Source organism: Phyllobates terribilis, unplaced genomic scaffold, assembly GCF_046119375.1.
Source record: "Phyllobates terribilis strain yellow unplaced genomic scaffold, ASM4611937v1 Scaffold_3__8_contigs__length_932513732, whole genome shotgun sequence".
Taxonomy (NCBI): Eukaryota; Metazoa; Chordata; class Amphibia; order Anura; family Dendrobatidae; genus Phyllobates; species Phyllobates terribilis.
The window spans coordinates 668,812,088-668,831,293 of record NW_027362763.1 but is presented as its reverse complement, the minus strand read 5'-3'; the positions used below and the strand labels follow the sequence as shown (position 1 = coordinate 668,831,293).

At 46.2% G+C, this 19,206-nt stretch overlaps 1 pseudogene; it reads right to left on the bottom strand.

Annotated features, from left to right (window-relative positions):
* LOC141257320 (uncharacterized) overlaps positions 1 to 19,206 on the bottom strand; it is a 78,118-nt pseudogene that overhangs the window by 43,255 nt on the left and 15,657 nt on the right.

Genomic DNA, 19,206 nt, shown 5'->3' with positions numbered 1-19,206 from the left:
TATGGGATAACTCCCCACGGGAGAAGTATTGCCTCAAGGCAGCTAGTGTGGATGATGGGAGTGATGGTGTGAGCGTCCCAGTACTAATGGTGCTGGTGCGGCGATGAAACACAGAGACGTGTGGTGCAGTTCAGGGTCTTTACTGATGGTATAAAGCAGACCCTCCCGGGAGTACTGGTTAACAGTAGAGGCCTGGTCAGTCTGTGAGCAAGCAGGATCTCCCCTGGCCAGGCGGAGTTGTAGGCCTCCCCGTCTATCTGCACTCTTTCCTGGCTACCTTGCTGTAAGCGGTTACAAGTAGCCCACGTCCCTGAGTATACCGTGTGGTGCTCACCCGTATGGCTGGTGACTTGGGGCCTTCTGTTAGCCTCCGCTCCTGGATGGCGGCGCTGGTCCCTTTCTTGTGACTGAGCCTCCGGGCTTCTATGGCCAGAGGACCTGGAATCCCCTGCCGGCTGGTTTCTGCTGCTGGGTGTATATCAGTCCCCACAGCCTCGGACTCCGGTGTCCGGTTGTAGTGTCCTCAGCCAGGGCGAGCTCTGCTCAGCTCCAGCCCCTGGTCTTCAGCTACTGTTCCTACAGAGCTCCTGCTGTATCTTTCCCTCTCCAAGCTCTGACTCTCAGACTCTGTCTGACCTAATCCCACCCCAGACCCAGTTTATAAGGGCAGATTCCTCCCCTCCCAGATCTGGGCGGGCAGTGTTGCATGCTTAGGGCTCCTGACCAGAGAAACCTCCCACTTGCTCTCAGGCATAATATTTCTATTACTGTGGCAACCAGACCCCTGGGGTGCCACATTCCCCCCTAGTAAATTTTAGTACTCCGGGACTAAACACATTTTTAAAGAAACATAAATACAAGGGTTTAAACGATAATACAATAACATATTTACAAGAAGCTTTAGTTCTTTAAAGGTCACGGCGTGTCCGTAACCGGGTGTCCATATCACCCAAGGTGAAGTTTTAAGCGAAGTAGGGGATCTGTCCAAAGCAAACCCCTTGCGTTGGCCTTGGGCGTGGCTGCAAGGCTGAAGCTAGCTACTTTGGGCCGCAAGGAGGCCACGCCAGACAGGTTTTCTCTTCCGCGGCCATCTTCGCAAGAGGCACAATGTGCAACTATCTACAAGAATTGTTCCGGTTATCCAGTGTCCATAACCTGTTAGTCCATAGAAATCTGCAGGGTAACTGAGAAACATAATTAATAACAGGCAACAAACATAAACCATAAACATTTCTCAACAAACAGGTAAATTTACAGTGCATTACTTTATATTTTCCAGCGAGCGGGCATCTGACCTCTAGTGACTCTAGTGGACCTACGGAACTCACTAACTGGTTCTGCACTACAGGGTGTAGGGCATGTTGCGGGTAGGCTGGGCAGCTGTCTGCGCACTCTTTGGCTCACTAGGGGCACGGCAGGCTCACTACTAGCAGAGCGTTGATCCTCCTGCGCTGCTGGTGTGGACTCTTCTGCCTCCTGGGCCGGCTGCTCTTCCAGCTCTACCTGATCTTCTGTAGGCACTTGAGGGGCTGGCTGGAGAAAGGTGAGGACGGGCACCACGATAGCGTTGTTCACTTGTGTCCAGGACCGGGGAAAGTCTCCGAGTACGGTGCTGATCATTTCCTCCTTTTCCTCTACGGGTTGAGGGTCTTCCTGATCTTCATCAGTGCTTTGCAACTTCTCGGGGCACTTTTTCAGGTGGTCTCTGGAGACTGTGGCTGTGGTCTCTCCTCCATCCTTGCTGATGACGTACACCTTTGGATTATTGTGGCTTGAGGGCAGTATGGTGTACGGGTCCTTTTCCCACTGGACGTCCAACTTACGGAGCCGACTTTTTCTTTTCAAGACCTGCTCTCCAGGTACCAGGGGAACAGCGGGAGCATGTTGGTTATAAGTCCTCTCCTGCCTTTCTCTTGATTGACAGAGACTTCGCTCGACGCTCTCCTGTACTTTCCGGTACTGCTGCTGCCGTTCTGTATCCCAGTCTGCCTCTGGCGAGGTGTCCTCAGGTGTCAGGACTCCCATATCCAGGTCAATAGGCAGCTTACCAGGTCTTGCTCTCATTAGGTAAGCCGGGGTACAGTTGGTGGAACCTACCGGGATGTGGTTGTACAGGTCCACCAGATCGGGCAGTTTCTCAGGCCACAGGCTGCGTTCTTCCAGGGGCAATGTTTTTAGCAGATCTATCACCACCTGGTTCATCTTCTCGCAGAGTCCATTGGTTTGGGGGTGATAGGGCGTTGTTCTTATCTTCTTGCAGCCATACAGGTTACAGAACTCCTGGAAGACCTCTGCTTCGAAGGCTGGTCCTTGGTCTGTCAACACTTGCTCTGGGTACCCTTGTGGATGGCAGAAGTGCTGCTGGAAGGCTCTAGCTGCTGTTTGAGCCGTTAAGTCCTTGACGGGAACCACCACCAGGAACCGGGAGTAGTGATCTACGATTGTGAGGGCGTAGACATACCCAGATCTGCTTGGAGCCAGTTTCACATGGTCCAGGGCTACCAGTTCCAGTGGCTGTCTGGTGATGATGGGCTGCAGGGGAGTCTTCTGGCTGGCACGGTCCTTTCTTCTTAGGCTGCACGGGCCACAGTCTCTGCACCACCTCTCGATGGCTCCTCTCATGCCTACCCATTAGAACCGTTCACGCAACAAGTACTCCAGCTTCTTCCATCCAAAATGTCCTGCTCCATTGTGGTATGCCTCCAGAACCATAGCCGCGTCTCGTCTTGGGACCACTACCTGCCAGGTCAACTCATGTGTTCGAGAGTTAACCATTCTTCGGCACAGCTTCTCCCTGTAGAGGAACAGCTTACTTTTCTCCTTCCACAGTTGCTTGGTCTCCTCCGGAGCGTCTGGGTCAAGACGGGCATCGGCCTGTGTCAGCATTTCCTTCACCAGACGGACTGCGGGATCACTGTCTTGCTTTTCCGCCCAGCTGTAGTGGGGCAAGGGATTGAACGTCACAGAGCGCCTGTCCTTCACACGGTGGGAATACAGGGTAATCCCATGACGGTGGAACGCAGGGAGATCGACTTCTTCCAGATCTTCTGGATCTTCCCCTACGTCCGGTAAGTTTGGCATTCTAGACAGGGCATCCGCGTTGGCATTTGAGCGTCCCGCCCGGTATTTGATGGTGAATTCATAGTTGGACAGGCGGGCCATCCATCTCTGCTCCAGGGCACCGAGCCTTGCAGTGTCCAAGTGTGTCAACGGGTTGTTATCCGTGTACACGGTGAACTTGGAAGAGGCAAGGTAATGCTTGAAACGTTCGGTCACTGCCCACACCACTGCCAGGAACTCCAGCTTGAATGAGCTATAATTCTCAGGGTTCCTCTCCGTGGGCCGTAGTTTTCGGCTGGCTTAAGCGATTACCCGTTCTTTCCCCTGCTGGATCTGGGACAGTACGGCTCCTAGCCCGATGTTGCTTGCGTCCGTGTGGAGGATAAAGGGCTGGCTGTAGTCAGGATATGCCAGGATTTCATCCCCCGTGAGGGCCATCTTCAGCTGGCAGAAGGACTCCTCTTCCAGCTTTTCCCACCTGAAGGGCGGCTTCTGGTTTTTGGCTTTCCGAGATTGACCTATCAGGAGGTCCTGCATAGGGGCTGCCATTTTGGTGAAACCGGGAATGAATCTTCGGTAGTAGCCTACCAACCCGAGGAACTGCCGCACTTCCTTTATGCTGGAGGGTCTTGGCCAGTCTTTAATCACGGTGATCTTATCGGGGTCGGGAGCCACTCCGTCAGCACTCACCACGTGTCCCAGGTATTGCACCTTTGGTTTCAGGAGGTGACACTTGGAGGGTTTCACCTTTAGGCCGTAGCTTGCCAGGGCGTCAAACACTTCTGCCAGGTGTTTCAGGTGGTCCTCGTAAGTCTTGGAATAAACGATGACATCGTCCAGGTATAACAGGACCGTCTCGAAATTCCGGTGTCCCAGACAGCATTCCATCAACCGTTGGAAGGTTCCTGGTGCATTGCAGAGCCCGAACAGCATACAGTTAAATTCGCTGAGACCCATCGGGGTGGTGAATGCGGTCTTCTCCCGGTCCGCCTCTGCTACAGGAATCTGCCAGTACCCGCTAGTGAGATCCAAAGTAGAGAAGAAGTTAGCAGATTTTAATGCAGCTAAGGACTCTTCTATCCTTGGTAACGGGTACGCATCTTTGTGTCTGATACGGTTGACCTTCCTGTAGTCTACACACATTCTCATGGTGTTGTCTTTCTTTTTCACTAGGACTAGTGGAGCTGCCCAGGGGCTACAGCTGTCCCTAATTACCCCAGCCTCCTTCATGTCTTTTAACATCCCCTTGGCGTGCTGATAGTGTGCAGGGGGTACGGGTCGGTATCTCTCCTTTATGGGAGGATGGTCTCCCGTTGGGATGTGATGTTCTACCCCCTTTACTCGCCCAAAGTCTAGCGGGTGTTTGCTAAACACTCTCTTGTACTCCTGAACCACCCGGTAGACTCCCTGTTTTTGGAGTGAGGGAGTGGAGTCAGTACCCAAATGCAGTTGCTGACACCAGTCCTCCATTGGTTTCTTAGAGCCGTTACCTTCCTCTGGTTGAGATGGAGGCAAGGGTTCCACGGCCTGTACAGAGTTCTGGTTTATGGTGAACAATTTGGCTAGCGTGGCATACCGGGGCAGGTATACTTCTCTCTCTCCGATATTTATGATGCGGACGGCACTCTCCCATGACGTACATCGACCACCCCCCTTGCTGTCAAAATGGTGGGCCTACTGTCTGAGTAGACGGGTTCTACCATTGCTTGGTAGTCTCTACCTCTTAGACCAATAGCTGCCCGGCACCAAATCATCATCTCACTTTTTGGGGGCATGGCAATAGGGAACGGGTCACACATTCTCACGCTACCTATCTCACCACCAGATAGTTCCACTTGTTGCCGCTTCATCAGTGCCCGGATCTCTTTTTGGAGCACACGCTGCTGGCTGGAACTGGCGTTCTTGGCAACCTGCTGCAAAATAAGAATCACCTCTGCAAGACAGTTTTCAATTACGTTAGTACCTAGGGTTATTTTTGGGTGACTCTCGCGACGGTCAATGTCCACAATGATCAGTCCTTGTGCTGGCAGTTCAACCTTACCGACCTTGATGGTCACCTCTTTAAATCCTATCTGTGGCACGGGCTGACCATTGCTGGCGATAATGCTCAGGTCATCATCTGGGTAGCGGGTTATGTCCGAGTCATTCCAGTACCGCTTGAAGAGCACGTACGGGATGGTGGTGACCTGTGACCCGGTGTCCAGTAGGGCACTCATAGGAATGCCGTCCAGTACCACAGGCAAGACCGGACGTCCCCCTACGTACTTGTCACGCCAGTTCGATGGGCCTGATGATCTTAGGCCTGGGGGTTGGCCCTCTACCCCAGGTTGTGCCCGTTTAAATGACAGTACCTTGCCATATGTCCGGGTTGATTGCAGCGGCGGCAGATGGGTCGTCCGTCCTCGTTGTACCGGTCGCTGGGTCTTCCTCTGGCCGGTGGGGTCCTCCTCAGTCGGCGCCACGGGATGTCCTCCGGTCCAGATGCCAGCTGGATCTTTCCTGGAGAAGAGACCTGCAAAGACTGCACAGTTCTGGTTAGCGCGGCGACGCTCTTAGTCAGCTCTTGGACCTGATGGTGCAGGTCTGTAGCCGGGTTATTGTTCAAAGCCTGCGCATCAGCTCCCACAGGCCCTGCAGACAAGGGCGCCGCGTCCTGGTGATAAGTGATAGCACACATTACCGGCACTACCATATGGCATTAATTGCCTCGCCGGCTATAATAAGGATGGGGCTTCATCTCTCTTACACTGCACGGCATGTCACCGCTTTACCTGTCTCATACATTCCCCCATCTACCAGGTATGTCACACACAGAATGTGTTTATGTCGCCCTTCCTGTTATTAAGAATGTACCTATTTTGTTCTATTTGACTAATGTGCCTTCTACCTATAGGCACTATAGAATGCCTGCCTCTCCAGATTCCCTTTCTCTCCTTTTTCCCCTATGGAACATCCTTTGCCTACTAATAGATTTTGATAATACTGGGCTTTTGTGACTACACATTATTCCATGTATACCATGAAGCACAGCCCTTATTAAAGTATGTCTCTTGTTTTATGCCATTTCTTCATTGTTATTGAAGATAACCCCTTATATATCATGCATGGTGATCTTATTTCTTATCTGCTGTTTTATTTTTTCTTTATTATGTAAATTAATTAGACCTTGTGTCATATTACATACAATATACCCCTGATCTGTGTACAGACAATGTTGGTTTCATTGCTGATTTATTAAAACATGCATTTTTTTCATTTATGCTTAGAAAAGGCCCTGATAAAGACCTTTTAGGTCGAAACGTTGGCCGATCTACTCTCTGTGGGGTTTCTACCTATAAAATAAAATATAATTTTTTGTGCATCTACATTGGAGTGCCGAAGTTTCTTTGATTTTTGATAAGTGATAGCAGGGTGACTGTGGGTCACAGCGCCACCTGGTGCCGGTTCTCGGAGCACCCGGATGGCTCTGTCCTTGAACTGTGCAAAGTCCAGGTCAGGGTCCTGTAAGGCCATTGCCCGCAACTGGGTTCGGTGGGCATTGCACAGTAGACCCTCAATAAATTGTTTGGTCAACAGCTTGTCTTCATTCCCCACGCTGTCAGGGTCTGCCTGCTTAATGGCTCTCAGGGCCTCTTCTAGGTTTAGAGCATAGTCTCTTATACTTTCATGTGCCCGCTGTTTGCACCCGTAAAATCTGAGCTTTATTTCGGCTGAGGTTCGGGTATCAAATGTGTCTTTCAGCCGGGCTAGTATTTCTCTGACAGTCCTCTTCTTCCCAGGTGACCAGGACTTTACCTCCTTTTGGGCTGCCCCGATTAACTGGGCCACCAGGATGCTTACTTTTTGCTCTTCCGTGAGGGGGTATACCTGGAAGAGGCTATCCAATCTTTCCCTAAAGTCACTTAGGGTATGTGACTCCCCTGAGTACTGGGGCAGCCAGGTTGCCCCCGGGATATAGGGCATGGTGAATGGCATGACCGCTGCAGCGGTTGAGCTGGCGGCCGGTGTGGCGGTGGAGCTCCCCTCTGTATCCGACATCCTTCTACCCCCCTAGTGGACCATGGCCTACCTTGCGATGCTCTTCTTCCGTAGGCCGCGGCTCCGCAGTCAATCGTCGGGGTAGAGGACCTGGCGTCGTGCTCCGATGTCGTCAGCGTCGCTCTTCCTCCCTTCCAGGACCTTGCGCAGCGTCGGTGCGTGGGGCGGAGCTTTGGATCTCGCGCGCTTTCGGCGTCCACGCCCCTCTTCTTCCCGCGCGGCGTCCTGAAGATGGCGTCCGATGGCGGGAAGCAGCTGTGGATGGCGGGAAGACGGCAGAAGACGGCGGGAAACGACCCAAGATGGCGTCCGATGGCGGGAAACGGCTCCGGACGGCGGGAAACCTCGCCCCAGGTAAGTACAAAAGTCTTTTTCAGGCACGCAGTACCCAGTGGTTGCGGGCACGAAATCCTGCCGACAACGCCAAAGTTGACTCGCCCCCTGGGCCGCGTGGGGAACCCGGAACCGGGCCTCTGGTGGGATGCTGGGGGTGGTAGTCTCAGTGTGGCGGCGACCCGGTCCGTGGCTCAGGGTGGTCAAACCAGTGGCAGTCTTAGTGTAATAACAAATGTCCGACTACGCCACCCGTGGATTGCAGTCAGTGGGGACCGCCGCTGCGCTGCAGACCGCTGAGGCTGATGTTGTAAGCGCAGCCAAGTATGGGATAACTCCCCACGGGAGAAGTATTGCCTCAGGGCAGCTAGTGTGGATGATGGGAGTGATGGTGTGAGCGTCCCAGTACTAATGGTGCTGGTGCGGCGATGAAACACAGAGACGTGTGGTGCAGTTCAGGGTCTTTACTGATGGTATAAAGCAGACCCTCCCGGGAGTACTGGTTAGCAGTAGAGGCCTGGTCAGTCTGTGAGCAAGCAGGATCTCCCCTGGCCAGGCGGAGTTGTAGGCCTCCCCGTCTATCTGCACTCTTTCCTGGCTACCTTGCTGTAAGCGGTTACAAGTAGCCCACGTCCCTGAGTATACCGTGTGGTGCTCACCCGTATGGCTGGTGACTTGGGGCCTTCTGTTAGCCTCCGCTCCTGGATGGCGGCGCTGGTCCCTTTCTTGTGACTGAGCCTCCGGGCTTCTATGGCCAGAGGACCTGGAATCCCCTGCCGGCTGGTTTCTGCTGCTGGGTGTATATCAGTCCCCACAGCCTCGGACTCCGGTTGTAATGTCCTCAGCCAGGGCGAGCTCTGCTCAGCTCCAGCCCCTGGTCTTCAGCTACTGTTCCTACAGAGCTCCTGCTGTATCTTTCCCTCTCCAAGCTCTGACTCTCAGACTCTGTCTGACCTAATCCCGCCCCAGACCCAGTTTATAAGGGCAGATTCCTCCCCTCCCAGGTCTGGGCGGGCAGTGTTGCATGCTTAGGGCTCCTGACCAGAGAAACCTCCCACTTGCTCTCAGCCATAATATTTCTATTACTGTGGCAACCAGACCCCTGGGGTGCCACATAGGCGTCCCTGCATGGAAGAGGCAGAGGAACTATGCAGGGGTGCTGGCATTAGTGTTACAGCATTTTTACAAATCTCATCATTTTGATAATATGGACTCTTCTCAAAAGTGATAAATTTCAATTTGCCTCTCTCTCAAATTCCCTTACCATTTTTGTTTCTAACAGAATATAGTGGAGTATAAAAGGGAGATTGCTGTACTACCAATATTGATGCCAGAAGTCCCGCATACACTTTAAATATCTGTCAGCTGAACAACAGTTCACCTGTCTCAACTATCTCTCACATACAGTGTTGTGCTCACTTTGTTCCTGTGTTCTCTGAGAGAGCCGCTGCCAAACAGCTCTGGAAGTGGCGTATCTCTTAGAGAAAAAAAGGATCGGCAGTTGGAAATCGCACATGCCAGATCCTTATCCTACATGACAATCATCTGTTGGGGAGCCTCATACATATTAGACTGGTGGCCAAATTGGCATGTTTGGTCAACATTTACTCTAATGTGAGTGAGGGCCTTAAGTTTTGAAGAAGTTCTATTTTACAGTAATTGATACTCAGTCAAATGTATTTTATATCCTGAAAAAGATCCATAATATCTAATATACTGGTAATATAGCTAGTGGTACGACCATTTCTCCAAAGTGTCACAGGGGCTGTTTTTCAACTCAACAATGCCTGTCAGCATGCTGCTGGTGCTACTGTGAGCAATCTTGATTACCTAAACCTACTCCAATGACTGCAGCATCTCCTGACTTGACTCCCATCAAACACATCTGGGATGCCATTGATCGGTGATTACACAGGAGCTGCCAGCAGTGGAACTTGGCGATTTGCCCAAGTGACGTTGTCACGGCGGCAACTTGCATGGCTCCTCAGCATCCCCCCACTCAACGTGTGGTTTCTCCTTGTGGAAGGCCATTCGGCTAAAGTTGGTTTCTTCCTGCATGGCTGCTACTGCATGGTGTTTCCATCTGGCCTTAGGGAGGCATGGCCAGTCTATGCAGGAATTTTACCCTGCTGTGTCCTGCAGAAATCTGGTTAGCCAGCCTATCCAATGCAAGCAGTTTCGATTTAAGGCAGATCCTCCCACTATTCCTTGCACAAACTTTAGTTCCTAACCCGTTTGTTCCCGTGCATGCTATCCTGTATTCTGATTCTTGTTATCAACCCGGCTAGTTTTCCGTAACGTCTCCATCCTGTGATTTCCCGAATTCCATTACTTTTCTTCTTGGTGTTGTAGGTTCAAAGTTAGAATTCTTTCAAAATAGAAGTGTTTGCATTTTGCTAATTAATAAAAATAGACTACTAAGTGAATGAACAAAAGAAAAATGTAAATCCCATCAGTATTTAGTATGACCGTGTTTAACACAAATAGCATTCTTACGTAAATATGTTTGTGTGAACGAACCCTAAAGATACAGGTGCTTCTCACAAAATTAGAATATCATAAAAAATTTAATTTATTTCTGTTCTTCAATACAAAAAGTGAAACTCATATAGAGTCATTACAGAGTGATCTATTTCAAGTTTTTATTTCTGTTAATGATTATGGCGTACAGCCAATGAAAATACAACAGTCATTATCTCAGTAATTTAAAATAATTAACAAAAAACACCTACAAAGGCTTCATAAGCGTTTAAAAAGGTCCCTTAGTCTGTTTCAGTAGGCTCCACAATCATGAGGAAGACTGCTGACTTGACGGATGTCCAGAAGGCAGTCATTGACACACTCCACAAGGAGGGTAAGCCACAAAAGGTCATTGGTAAAGAAGCTGGCTGTTCACAGAGTGCTGTATCCGAGCATATTAATGGAAAGTTGAGTGAAAGGAAAAAGTGTGGTAGAAAAAGGTGCACAAGCAACCGGGATAACCGCAGCATTGAAAGGATTGTTAAGAAAAGGCCATTCAAAAATTTTGGGGGAGATTCACAAGGAGTGGACTGCTGCTGGAGTCATTGCTTCAAGAGCCACCACACACAGACGTATCCAGGACATGGGCTACAAGTGTCACATTCCTGGTGTCAAGCCACTCATGACCAATAGACAACGCCAGAAACGTCTTACCTGGGCCAAGGAGAAAAAGACCTGGACTGTTCTCAGTGGTCCAAGGTGTTGTTTTCAGATGAAAGTAAATTTTGCATTTCATTTGGAAATCAAGGTCCCAGAGTCTGGAGGAAGAGCGGAGAGGCCACAATCCAAGCTGCTGGAGGTCTAGTGTGAAGTCTCCACAATCAGTGATGGTTTGGGGGCCATGTCATCTGCTGGTGGAGGTCCACTGTGTTTTATCAAGACCAAAGTCAGCGCCGCCGTCTACCAGGACATTTTACAGCACTTCATGCTTCCCTCTGCCGACAAGCTTTTTGGAGATGGAAATGTCATTCTCCAGCAGGACTTGGCCCCTGTCCACACTGCCAAAAGTACCAATACCTGGTTTACACACAACAGGATCACTGTGCTTGATTGGCCAGCAAACTCACCTGACCTTAACCCCATAGAGAATCTATTATAGAGAATCTATGGGCTATTGTCCAGAGGAAGATGAGACCCCAGACCCAACAATGCAGACGAGCTGAAGGCTGCTATCAAAGCCACCTGGGCTTCCATAACCCCTCAGCAGTGCCACAGGCTGGTCACCTCCATGCCACATTGCCGCATTGATACAGTAATTGATGCCTAACCAAGTATTGAGGGCATTTACTGAACATACATTTCACTAGGACAACATTTCGGATTTTAAAAACATTTTTCAAGCTGTTATAAAGTTTTCTAATTTACTGAGATAATGACTTTTGTGTTTTCATTGACTGTAAGCCATAATCATCAACATTAACAGAAATAAACAGGTGAAATAGATCCTTCTGTGTGTAATGACTCTATATAATAGATCCCTCTGTGTGTAATGACTCTATATAATAGATCCCTCTGTGTGTAATGACTCTATATAATAGATCCCTCTGTGTGTAATGACTCTATATAATAGATCCCTCTGTGTGTAATGACTTTATATAATAGATCCCTCTGTGTGTAATGACTCTATAGAATAGATCCCTCTGTGTGTAATGACTCTATATAATAGATCACTCTGTGTGTAATGACTCTATATAATAGATCCCTCTGTGTGTAATGACTCTATATAATAGATCCCTGTGTTTGTAATGACTCTATATAATAGATCCCTCTGTGTGTAATGACTTTATATAATAGATCCCTCTGCGTGTAACGACTCTATATAATAGATCCCTCTGTGTGTAATGACTCTATATAATAGATCCCTCTGTGTGTAATGACTCTATATAATAGATCCCTCTGTGTGTAATGACTTTATATAATAGATCCCTCTGCGTGTAATGACTTTATATAATAGATCCCTCTGCGTGTAATGACTTTATATAATAGATCCCTGTGTGTAATGACTCTATAGAATAGATCCCTCTGTGTGTAATGACTCTATATAATAGATCACTCTGTGTGTAATGACTCTATATAATAGATCCCTCTGTGTGTAATGACTCTATATAATAGATCCCTCTGTGTGTAATGACTCTATATAATATAGGAGCTTCACTTTTTGTATTGAAGAACTGAAATAAATTAAATTTTTGAGGATATTCTAATTTTGTGAGAAGCACCTGTAAGTTTTTCAATTTTTGGTGCACACTTTTCAGACACTTTCCTGCAGCAAAATCAAGATTTTTTTTTACATGCAGATTCAGTTAGTGTTTAGTTCTTGTGTCATTTTTCAACTTTAGGGTTTCATCACGTTTTACTGTAAACACAGTCAGTCGCAGACAAAGGATGACATCTATGTGAAGTCCAAGATTTTCACAAGCTTGTATTTCTGGGTTTGATGTATGACTAGGGTGAAAAACACATGTTTTTCGCTTTTTTTTTTTTTTTTTTTATAAAAAAAGAAAATTCCCACTTAAATGATAAAAAAAAAAAGTTTGCTATCGACATAACTGAATTTATAATGGATAACCATGATGTTGGGTCATTTTGGCTGCTCAAAGAACACCTTAAAATTAAACCCCCCAGAAAAACAATTATTGCGTTTTTTGTACAACTTCACAGCACTTGGAATTTTATTCCTCTTTTCCAGTACATCACATGGTAAAATAAATGGTGACATTCAAAATACAACTCATCCTACAAACAAAACAGACCAAAAAACGGCTCGGTCAATGGAAAAATGAAAACATTTTGGCTCTTGAAAGTTAAAAACTAAAGTGCAAAAAAACAGAAAAACATCAGTTCAGGAAGGGGTTAAAATCTACAGCCTGTCAATTCTCTGCCACAAAATCCACAGCATCATTTGCATGCAACAAGCATGAATTTTGCTGCAGATGAGTTGTTGAACTATTGGCACAAAATTTACAATTTGTAAATGTTGTATGTCTGCCACTCAGTATAGGGAGGCAAGGCAAAGTAACATAAGTTCTTTGGAATCTTGAAGGGATTTATGTCAGGGCGACATTTGGCTATATAACACTTGATGGAGAAACCTATATGGAAAGTTTTAGGGGAAATTCAAAAGGTTTCACACGTTTGCCAGTTTTAATCAAATGAGGGAGACAATCGATCGGAGACAAGAGAACACAACCAATTCTGTCTGTGTCTCAGGCTTGTCTGCTCTCAGTCACACGTTTTTATTACAAACCACAAAGAAAAGGAAAGTGGGAAAGGCTTAATACATTTCATTACCTAAAAAGGAAGATATCTAAGTTGGCAATAACAAGGTCGTAAATTATGTATTCTGCTGAACTCCTTAGGAGACTGGCTATATCGAGTTTACTATACTTTCAAAAAACAAAGGAAAGCTTTAATACGAAGACATCTCTCTATATAAGATACAATGCCCTGTTATTTTTGAATAACACTTATAAAGCTAATATTAAAATACAGAATTATAAAAGATATATGAATTGTCTAAATAATAAAGCAAAGTATAAATGTTTACCATAACACACTGTTCCGGGCAAAGGTTGATCATAAGGTTTAAATCAAGCTCCTTCTCTTCATACAATGCTTCTAGACAAACATACATGAAAGTCTTCTCACAGACAATTTCTCTTCGCACACATGAGTGGGGAGATGAATCCTGAGATGTTGGTTCTCTCACTCATACCTTGTGGCAACAAAGATTGCTCCGGGGCTGTCCTGACTGCTTCTCTGCTTCCAGCAGTAACTTCTCTGAACTAGCTGGTCTCTGCAGCTTGTCATAGTTCAGCACCCCCTCTCTGACGCTGCTTCTTCTTGCAGATCCCGGGACCCAACAACAACTTTCCCATTATCCCCTGGGGCTGTGCTGACCACTCCCTTTCTCCTGTAACCATTTGAACCCCTCTAGTTGCTGGATAACTTTAAATAATCAGTATAGCTTCTATTTGTCACATAAACTTAGCCAGGCTCCAAAGCAAAATAAACATAAGATGTTAAAAAAAATTCCTTAAACTCACCTTACCACTCACCGCTCCGGCTCTTCACTATCACTTATCTAGTCCTCGTTACATCTTCACCACCCTAAGTGCTGAAATCCCCCTCTCACGATGGGCTGGGACTTCTGGTTCTGATGAGGCCCAGGAGGGTTCTGCACAAGTGCGTGTAAGGTCACAACATCATGATCAGAGGCGAGAGGCCCGGGTATTTCAGCGCTCGTGGTGGCAATGAGAAGATACGACTAGGTCCGCACGGGTGCTGGAGAGAAGTGGAGCAGCCGGAGAGGCGGGTGGTAAGGTGACGATAAGAATTTTTTTTTAACATTCTGATGCCCCTTTATGGTTGAGAAAAATGGCAGCCAGCATTTTGGCAAATGCAGATTTTTTAAAAAATTCAAGTAGAATTCAATTCCACTCAAATATACTCGCTCATCTCCACTAGGGTTCCTTATTTCAGTTTCGAAAACAAATACAATATTATTAAGATTATTCTACCCAAATCTGAAAATTTGCAGCTGTTCTATTTCTTTTATCGTTTAGTTTAAATATCAAATACCAGCTAATAACTTTATTCCAGCCCAGCAGTTGTGACCCCGGCTGACGCGACAGTCACTGAATATACACAGCGTCTCTATTGGATGCATTTTTTTTGTCCACGCCTAATGGGTCTTTTTTGTCCAAAGAGTAGCTTTGATTTAATCAGGTGGAATAGACCATGGCCTCCATTTATTATCGCTTTTGCGTTTGTTTTTTGTTTAGTTTTGTGTCTTTTTGTTTGCACCCAAATTCATTATTCTATTTATGTTTTTTCTGAAGTTTATTTTAGATGTGCTCCTATGGTTTTTTTTTCTGCTTTGTGGGCAAATTCATCAATTGGGACTCCCTACCCACCCTTGATGTATTTTCGTCCATGCCAAACTTTTGTCCCAATTTTTGTGACTTTTGAAAGAGTCCCATTTTTTACTTTGCACCAAATTCATGAATTGCATGCGGCATTTTGCTTAATTTGGTGTCATCCATCTCCTTTGTTAGAGCAAATCAATGATGCTCTGCTCCTAATTGTCTACATGATCAAAATGTCATAAGAGCACAGGTCCTCTTGAGACTCTTGCCTGTGCCATTCCTTTTAGAAAGGAATTTTGGAAGGTACGGTAGCTAGGTAGAAGGTGTAGTTAAGCAGCCGATCCCACAGTGAAGCTTCACACATGAAATATTTCATAGAACCTGAACACTATATTGGCTTCTCCTGTTTGTGAGTTCTCTGATGTCTAACAAGATTTGATTTGTGGGAAAAACTTTTCCCACATTCTGAACATGAAAATGGCTTCTCCCCTGTGTGAATTCTCTGATGTTTAACAAGACTTGATGTGTAAGCAAAACATTTTCCACATTCTAAACATGAAAATGGCTTCTCCATTGTGTGAATTTTTAGATGTGACAAAAGATGTGATTTAGAACTAAAGAATTTCCCACACTGAGGACATGAAAATGGCTTCTCCCCTGTGTGAGGAGAACATCTTTGTTGATGTTGAGCTAGACCAGATCTGTGGACAAAACATTTCCCACATTCTTGACAGGAGTGTGGCTTCTCCCCTGTGTGAATTCTTAGATGTTCCACAAGATTTGATTTGTAATTAAAACACTTTCCACATTCAGGACATGAAAAGGACTTCTCCCCTCTGTGAGTTATACGGTTATGTCTAACAAGACCATATTTGTCTCTGAAATATTTCCCACATTGAGAACATGGAAATGCCTCCTCCCCTTTGTGGGCCTTCTGATGTGCAGAGAGACGTGATCTGTGGCCAAAACATTTCCCACATTCTGAACATGAAAATGGTTTCTCCCCTGTGTGAGTTCTTAGATGTGCAATAAGGTATGATTTCTGACTAAAATATTTCCCACATTCTGAACATGAAAATGGCTTCTCCCCTGTGTGAGTTCTTAGATGTGCAATAAGGTTTGATTTGTGACTAAAATATTTTCCACATTCAGAACATGAAAATGGCTTCTCCCCTGTGTGAATTTTCTGATGCATAAACAGAACCGATTTCTGTCTAAAATGTTTCCCACATTCTGAACATGGAAACGGCTTCTCTCCTGTGTGAATTCTTAGATGTCTCTCAAGATTTGATTTATCACTAAAGCATTTTGCACAATCAGGACATGAATACGGCTTCTCCCCTGAGTGATTTTTCTGATGTTTAACAAAACTAGATTTGTGATAAAAAAATTTCCAACATTCGTAACACGAATACTGCCCTATATCTTTGTGAACTGTCTCAGGTGAAGAAAGTTTAGATTTCTTCTTAAAATGTTTTCCATGTGGAAATATCTCCCCCTGCTTGCTTCCTGTTACACCCATCAATGATTTTTGATGAGATGAAGGTTTTTTGTGACCACCATCATTTTGGGACAGATCTCTACTGTGATGGACTGCGGATACATTTGGAATCACTAAATTAGCTTGTGTGGTATTGTTATCTTCTACTTCATAGGGAGATAAATGCTGATGTCCATTGGAAGCTCTCGTCTTGTCTTCACCTGGAAAAAGAACAAATATTTCCTATTTTAGTTAACAGGATTTATATATTTTTTGTCAAAGAAGTTCTCCTAGCGTTTTTTCCTTGATCCTCACAATGAATGCCGTAAAAACGAAACTCCAAAACACAATGGCGGAATTGTGTTACTTTTCACTATTTCACCCAACTTGGAATTTTTTTCCCCAATATTTCAGCACATTATATGGTAAAGTGAATAGTGTCTTTAAAACTGCAACTCGTTCTGAAAAGAACAAACCCTCAAACTGCTATGTAGTAAAACCTACCAAGTCCTTACTGAGAGTCAAAAAGAACCCTAATGCTATCATAGCTCAGGAGTGGCCAATAGAGGGCAGGCTGGCATTAATGAGGGAAAATAGCCAATGTGCAGCCATTATGACCAGGCCCTAAAAGGAAGAGGAAAGACCAAATCTCTGTGAGTCGGCCAAGTATACTTATACTCAAGACCTAGGGGGAGAAATACCCCGGGAAATGGGAAGTGGACACATAATGGACAGATAATGAATTTTTGTTTGTGGTGACATTTTTTCTGATCTTCCCATCACTGATCCCAATAATAAAGTCATTTATAGTGAAACAAGATATAGAAGCGGCTCTTACCGCTCACTGATGCTGATGTGGGCGCTTTGAGTCCAATCGTTGTTCCACCAGAACTTTCCTGAAGAAACCAACATTATAGGCATGAGTAAAAAGAAAAGAAAGAAATCCTAGTTTATCTTATATCCAGACGAAGGTGAAAAATCGCTACAAGTCATGTGTTACACGCACGCCGCTAGGTTCAGATAGGGCGAGACGGGTTTCATGAATTCTTTAGAATCCTGGGGGAACCGTTACTCAGGGAGACCATAGGCTGCGGCTTCTCTCAGGCACACAATAGATTCAATTGCTGACCAGACACATCTGACAAAGAGTCTTTTTCAACAGTTTAACAGTGGAATTTAATCTGAAGCACGGCCAGTGCAATTCAGGGATATTACAGCAACATTTATTACAGTACAGTCTGAGTTTCTTGAGCAACCGGCTCCAGTAACAATACAGTAGTTTCTTCACAAGGCACAGTATTACAGTCTCTTCAGTAGCATAATTCAGCATAGATTAGATCTCTTAGCAGCACACTTCTATGCATACACAACCACAGGCTTTTCCTTCACAAGGACACAATAGTACACAGCATTCTTTATCCTGCATGGAGATGGAGGGGGGAAGGGTTTGATGAGGAAGATGATCCCTGTGACACAATTCCTTCCAGTCATTATCTTCCTGCCCGATAATACTCTGCACTGTTAGTTCAGGGAGTTTATCTGACCTGTGTTTAGTTTCTCTCCTGATCTGAATCCTGTTCAGTTGCCTTCTGTCAGATACAGATAACACACTACCTTTCTCTTCGGCTTCAGCCAGGCTACAATAACAAGTTCCCCCTGGGGCTCTGCTAAAACACTCCCTGTCTCCTGTGACTGTGTTATTTGTAATAGTTGCTGGATGCTTTTGAAGCAACAACACTACTTCAGCATGTCACACATGAATAGAGATGAGCGAACCAGAACTGTTACGTTTGGCATTCGTACCAGACACCAAGTCTCCAGTGCTGAACTCCGAACATAGACTTCTCCTGGAAGTTTGTTTTACAGTTTTGAGAGCGAGTGAGTGTGAGAGAGTGACAGAGAGAGTGAGAGCGTTCGGGTACAGTTCTGGTACCCGAACAGAACTTTGGACTACAGTTCAGTCAAACTCGACGAACCGGAACATCCACGGGTCCGCTCATCCGTAGTCATGAACCAGTCTGCCAAGATAGAGAAGGATGGCTCGTTTTCATAATTCTTGCTATTAATAATAGTGATGAGTGAACGTGCTCAGATAAGGTGTTATCCCAGCATGCTCGGGTGTTATCCGAGTATTTCAGGTGAGCTTGGATAATATGTTCGAGTTTCTGCGGCTGCATGTTTTGCAAAATATCAAAAATAAGTGTGAACACCCACACATGAAGGGAGGAAATATACGGGTGCTGTCATGGGCTCTGAGAAATCCTGTTACTGGTAAGTAACTATGTCTTTCTCCTTCCTCCATGACAGCACCACGGAGAGAATTGCAGAAAAATGAATCATTAAGGGGGGGACCACGGCTTCCAGAACCCTTCTACCAAAAGTGAGGTCTGAGGAAGAGCCTAGGTCTAGCCGATAATGCTTAAAGAAGGTAGAGGGGGATGACCATGTCGCAGCTCTACATATCTGTTCTATAGAGACACTAGCCTTTTTCGCCCAGGAGGCTGCCACTGCTCTTGTCGAGTGAGCTTTCAATCTCTCCGGAGCGGTGTCCCCACTTGACGAGTATGCTAGAGAGATGGCGTCTCTTATCCATCTTGCCAACGTGCCTTTGGAAGCTTTTAACTCTTTCCTTGGCCCTTGGAAGCACACAAAGAAAGACCTATCCTTCCTACACTCTTGTGTGGCAGCTAAGTATTCGATTAGACATCTCCTGACGTCTAATGTGTGTAGGTCTCTTCCCCCCTATTCTTGTGGTTACGGCAAAAGGACGGAAGGGTGTGGAATCATGATGCTACTTTTGCCAAGCAGAGACGCCGTCCCCCTTACCGCCGCGCTCCTGCTCTGGCGTCTTCCGGCCTCCCTGCTGCTGCTGGTGCACGCAGCTTCCCGGGCACTGTGCTTAGGGCA